The sequence below is a fragment of the Apostichopus japonicus genome, chromosome 9, assembly GCF_037975245.1.
Source record: "Apostichopus japonicus isolate 1M-3 chromosome 9, ASM3797524v1, whole genome shotgun sequence".
In the NCBI taxonomy this organism is placed as follows: domain Eukaryota; kingdom Metazoa; phylum Echinodermata; class Holothuroidea; order Aspidochirotida; family Stichopodidae; genus Apostichopus; species Apostichopus japonicus.
In genome coordinates, this window is record NC_092569.1 from 7,105,856 (window position 1) to 7,112,200 (window position 6,345).

Below are 6,345 nucleotides of genomic sequence, written 5' to 3' on the forward strand. Positions count from 1 at the left end.
CATCAGGCAACTGAATCTTGCAAGGACTACCATTTCCTTTGGGGGGTGGTCAGGGGTATTCTTTGAACTTGTTGATTGAGCTGTAGCTTTTGTCAGCTCTGCTTTTTAATATGAAGAACTTACAACTCAATCAACAAGCGTAGAAAATATGTGTCCAAATGTCGTCATGACAACTGTTCAAATAGAAGATGTGTGCATCGAGAAACTCTGAGTTGCACGCGATTGAATACGTGTTGATACATGTATCTATCTATAAAAATAAAGATCAACACACCAAACACCCTGGACCATACATGTACATGTCACAGACCGAAGACCAAACTACTGTACTGTACTCGACCGCAGTGATTCTACTGGTGTGTGAATGCGTCTAAACTGGCTTTGTATAACTGTCAATTAGGGTGTATTACCCAAGTGTTATGATTGTACAGAGTGCACCTCTGCTGCTTTGAATCTGACAATTTACACAGAATTACCACTTTTTATAGGTAAATGCCATAAATAGAAATGCATGTGTAACAAGTTGAAATTCTGTGTAAATTGTCAGATTCAAAGCACCAGGGTTGTACACTGACTTTTACGGAAAACTTAGGTTATTTCACTCCCATACCTTAAAGGGTGTGAAGACTCGCGTAAAAAGAAATGTCTAATGCCGGTAATCTGACCTAGTTTCGAATGAGGTGTAACAGAAGTGTTAGACACCACCATCAATCCCAGAAAATACACACACAACTTGCTACCGTCGGTAATTAGACACTAGTGTACAGTCAGTACATACAGCTGCTGTCAATACCCACAGCACAGTGTACAAACGATACAGCGATGGACATCTCAGGTCCAGCTAAAGATAACAATTAAGGTATATCACGTTTCATTACTGTCTGCATTTTGTAGCGACAAGCAGAAAACTTCACTTGCAAGCAACGGAAGGTTAACTTTTTCAGAGCGCGTCACGCAGTTTGGGGCGAGTTTTCAATGCCTTTAAGGTGATCATATCTTTTCCAGGAAATCAGGTAGCATACTGTAATGTTGACTTCCCAGTCATTTTTACATCAAGGGCAATTAGCACCTACACTGTACTTTTAAAGGAAGTCATTTTGAGGGTCACTCAATGTTTCAGTAGTCCTTTGTTTTCAAATCACAACAGTTGTAGACAACTCATCCAAAAACAAGATATAAATCCAATGCCAAAACATTGACGTTCGCTGAAAGCTTAATTATTCATTACAAAGTTTAATGTGATGCTTTGCATTAAATTACAGCCTATAGTAGATATGGAGAAACGAAAAAACAAAAAGCTTTACTTCAACACACTAAGGTGTACCAACACACTTACTATGAGTTCATCCAAGCTTTCGAAGTTATGATGGTGACAAAGAGTTCTGCCCTTACTTCTCTTGACCCATATGGTAAGTCAGAAATTAACCTAGTTTCCGCGCATCATGATTCTAGGAGAGATCTTCGAAGTGGTCCTTCGCTTCGTTGACTTTCTCACTGTTATACAAACGCACCCACAGAAATTTTTGTTATGACCACTGAAGTAGAATAACGTTCAGTCGTTTCATGGAATCAGGTATGGAACGCGAAAAGGGACACCGTCAACAACGTCCTGATTTGTAGCATATTACGCAATGTAAAATATACAGACAGAAGAACCTGACAGCATCTAAAGAACATGCTGCTTTTCTCGACATGGTGAGTCGAGCAGGGAAGATTCCCTCATAATTCAGAGCTATACTTACTAACTCGTACGTACTGACCTTTGTTTAACGGGTTATCTGATGCCTATTTGTGATTGCTTTTGTAGGCTAACTATTTAATGTCATCATTTATAATGCATAACGTTTACACCTAGCCTACAGCTTTTGGTTGTCCCGGGATCCGTGGTCAAGTTATTTGGCATGTAAGTGTTATAGGCTATACATTATTAGGTAAATGTTAAACTATCCTACGATTGTATGCGAAATAAAAGCCGAAATTTTATCCGAATGGTTTAATTATTAGTGGTAACTATGGAATACAGGGCCACTTCGGAGATGGATGCCGGACAACTACCCCCCGAACAAATACACCCCGGACATATCCCCCCGGACTCATACCCCCGGGACAAGTACCCCCCTGACAATCACCCCCCGGATAAAACCCCCCGAGGGTGAATACCTCCGAGGACAACTATCCCGGACAACTACCCCCGGACAGACACCCCCGAGGACAAATACCCCCGAGGATAAGTACCCCCAGATAATTACGGTACCCCCCGGACAAGTACCCCCGAGGACAGTTACCCCTAAGGACAATAACCCCCTCCGGGAAAAACTCTACCCACGCAAATACACCGGCACAGATACCTCACCTAGGTTTCTACCCGAACTAAACCAGAATACTTCCAAGCCCCCCCCCCCACACCCCGCCCTCCGAGCCCGTGAACCAAGCGGACCTTTAGCTGGTGAACCCCGTAGTACGAAAGCCCATAAGGGCCATGAAAGAAAAGTTTGTTAACCTGGTATATCAGATTATTTTTCTGATATAACCAAATTTAATAGTGCCATAATTATATAGCGCTTTACTAAAACTAACGTAACATAATATAACAAATCATCAAGTAAAAGTACTCAGAAGAAAACTTAAAAATGGTAAGTCGCAATAAGCCGGAATTGCTCGGAGATTAATAACACAGAATAGTGTTACTATAACTAATAGTAAATTAATAGTTACTACCATCAGTGACCAATACCCACCCCCCCCCCTCGTGCTTCTTCAACCGCCGTCCCCACATATCTTGCCCCGGGCCTTGGTCCATTGTCAAACACTATCCAGGAGTTTTGGGGGCTTATATATGAAAAGCTCGAATCTTTTTAAAAAGTCGGGAGGAGGTTAAAAGTGCCAGGGCACACGACGACCCTAGGGGTGCCAGTTTAACCGGCACACTGACCCAATTGTGAATATCCTTTCGCAGTTGCCCGAGGGACCAGGGTATATGTTGAGGCCCGCGGGAAAGTAAACTCGAAAAAAGACCTGCGTATCCGTCGCTGTATCCGTCCCATATAGTTAACGGCATATGTCCAGGGGGATATTCGTCCGGGGGTACTTATCCGGTGGGTAATTGTCTAGGGGGTATTCTTCCGAGGAGGTAGTTGTCCGGGTGGGTAGTTGTCCATGCGTTTTTATCCTCGGGGGTAATTGTCCGGGGGTATCTGTCCGGGTGGTAGTTGTCCTGGGGGGCATTGTCCGGTGGTATTTGTCCGGGGGGTAATTGTCCGGTGGGTAATCGTCCGGGGGGTTATTGACTGGGGGTAATCGTTTTTGTCTGTGGGGTATTTGTCCGGTCACGTCGGAGATATCTCCAAGCATCCCGATGCGCGGATGCTCAGTCAAATTACTGAGTTACCATTTGGGGTCATATTGGTTGAAGGTTCTGTCCTCAATTGTATGACTAACCAGTGGCGTAGCTGGCATGCTGTGGCCTTTCACCTTATTGTACTAGGCCTGGTTGATCTATTTTTCGAAGGCAATACTTGTCGACTCTGGGATTTGCCATCGTGTTTGTTTTTTCGTATAAAATATAGTAGTTACTATTTAGCGCAGATTTCACTTCAGTCAACACTGAAGTGCAATTTACCTAAATAGTTTTCTGTTCCGCGCCCGGAAATCCCACGAAATATTTTGGAAATGTGGCATTTCTTCCCAAATTTCGACCTATTTAAATTACGAGGCATTTCACAAAAGTTTTCACGTTTAGTATGAAAAGTTCCACAATACTTATCTTATACTTGTTATCTCAACTTTCCACTCCATGCTCTGAATTACGACTTTTTATAACGAAAACTCTACTTGTTTCCTTTAATTTCCACTATTGCTAAAACTGTCCATCTACGTCTGGGTAATTCGAAGTGTCGACGTTGTATATCATAAAATATTTATTTTTAATTTAGCTTTCATTTTTATTAGAAAATGTCCATAAGCCGTAAAAAGTGTCATTGTTTCATCGTACTGTTGACATTTGACTTTAAAAATGTTGAGAGTTCGGGACTGGATATCCAAAACTCGTACGGATTTTGACGTAAATGAAAGAAAAGATTGCCTGGTATACTATACGCTAAGAGAAGGATTCAATTGGAAGCCTTAACAATGCCATGGAATGAATGCCCAGTTGAAAAAGTGCATGCAGCTCTCTACTTTTGAATGTGGGGCGGTGGTGAGGGATAGGGGGTCAGCTTCCCCTCATGCCCATGTTTTTACACCTATTGCCTTTTATTTTGTAACAATGCGCAATACTACATTTCGGATGGCGGATGGCGCATTGTTCATGGTCCGTCACTAAAAGTATTAGAATGAAAGCATGCACTGGAATTTAATTGATTTGTCTGTTTGTCAACTATTGGGGAAAAAACAGTTGTTTTCGATGGAAGGCAGACCATGTTTGCACTTATTCATTCAAAAACTGGCAGTGTGATCCGTTGGCTAAAACCGTATTGGAACCAACTCCCGGGGCCCATACCACTTAAAGGGTGGTTCATTGAACCACCTATTTGCTTCACCTTTGGTTACATCACATCAGACGATAACAGGGTTGTAACCACGAGGAAATTGTATGCACAGAACCACGAGTGGGCAATCAATGTGACTACCATACGAAATCAAACCGTGACGTGTCCGGGTCGCGAATATTTTTTTCCCAAACTGAACTGACGCTGAAATTATTTCCTCGATTCTGATTGGCTGATCACAGCCGGAATGGTAGTCTGCGTTTATCAATGAATGTATGTGACACTGTTAGTGTTGGTCATACCAATCCTCATGGGCCGCATCATGTCAAAAATACGTGTGTAGGCCTTATTTAGGCTAAGTTAGTATGTAGGCCTAAGTGTGCCTACATGTAGATACAATGTGAGGCTTCCAGTTATCAAGAGCTACTGTAAAGGCGGTACGGCCTATATTAGTGAATTTGAGATCTCGAACTAATACGAATACGTATATACGGTTAATGCAGGCCTACTAGGTCACCATGTTCAAGAACTTCTAATGGTGCTGGTAAACATATGTGTTTCCGTACGTAGGCCTATAGGTTATAAGGCTATATACAACTAGTTAACAAGTCAAAGACACAGACATATCGTCAAATGCCATGTTTGTGTACACTCAATGGCTGACACACACTCACTCGCGCGTCTTCATGGCCAATGCATATTCGACTAGGCCTATCTATGATTTACTGAATACATTTTGAATTTATGATTATAAAACTAAAAGTATCGCAACCCTGAATGTACACAAACACCTCGTACACACGTACATCGGCTACATGTATACAATTACAAATGCACTTGTTTTATTGTGTTGTATACTATACACAGTACAATAGGCTACATTACATGTATGTGCTGTGTAGAGCGGAGTCAAGCGAGTAAAGAAACGATCGAGGACTGCCTATAATGGGCGCAGTAGTTGGGAATAGTTGCTTCACTATATACTTTCGTTCATATATACCTACCAAAAGTTCTGGGAAGTTGCTAATGTGAATATCTTAAAATTGTTCGGGTTGATCAAACTGATATCGACAGATTATGGAGGATCGATGTTGAAAACTAAAGTATATCACGTGCTCGCTGAGAACCAATCAGAATCGAGGAAATAATTTCAGTGTCAGTTCAGTTTGGGAAAAAAATATTCGCGTCCGGGTCGAGGTAGAAAGCTCATCAAATATAGAATTGAGTCTGACTGTGCCTGTTCCTTCATTCGGTCAATAAATGACTTGAAAATAATTCGAACATATCATTGGAAATGGATAACGAATGTTCTGTTATAGTATCACATATATATTCCCGTCCCTAACGCGAGGAATAACTTACCAAGCACAGCGATGGCTGCATGTGTTTGGTATTTATACCCTCGTATTCTCACCGATCCCATCCAGAAGAAATACGTTATTTGTTTGCGCACAAAATAGCTTAATTTAAATGGGAAGAAAAATAACCGCTGTGTAAGGTATAAACAACGTACGGAATCCTTGAATAGCCTTCAACGCGTATACAGTCTACGTACATTGGTTTGTGTTGTAACGTTCTGTTTTTACATATGACACGCATGCATACCCTTATTCCGATGGACTAAACAATTTAGAGCTTTAATGATTTCCTTTGGTTGGTGTAGGGTGGAGGTCGCAACTTTGGGAAGTTACTCGTCTTCGATATTGAAACGATCTGTAATCCATTAGAAATTAATTCTGAGCGAACCATGATTATCATCATCTTTAAAACGATTATATTAACTTCCACCTCTCTTATTTCACTTTGGCAACCTGCCTTATTTTAATTGCAGTACGAATTATTACCAGAAAAGGAAGAA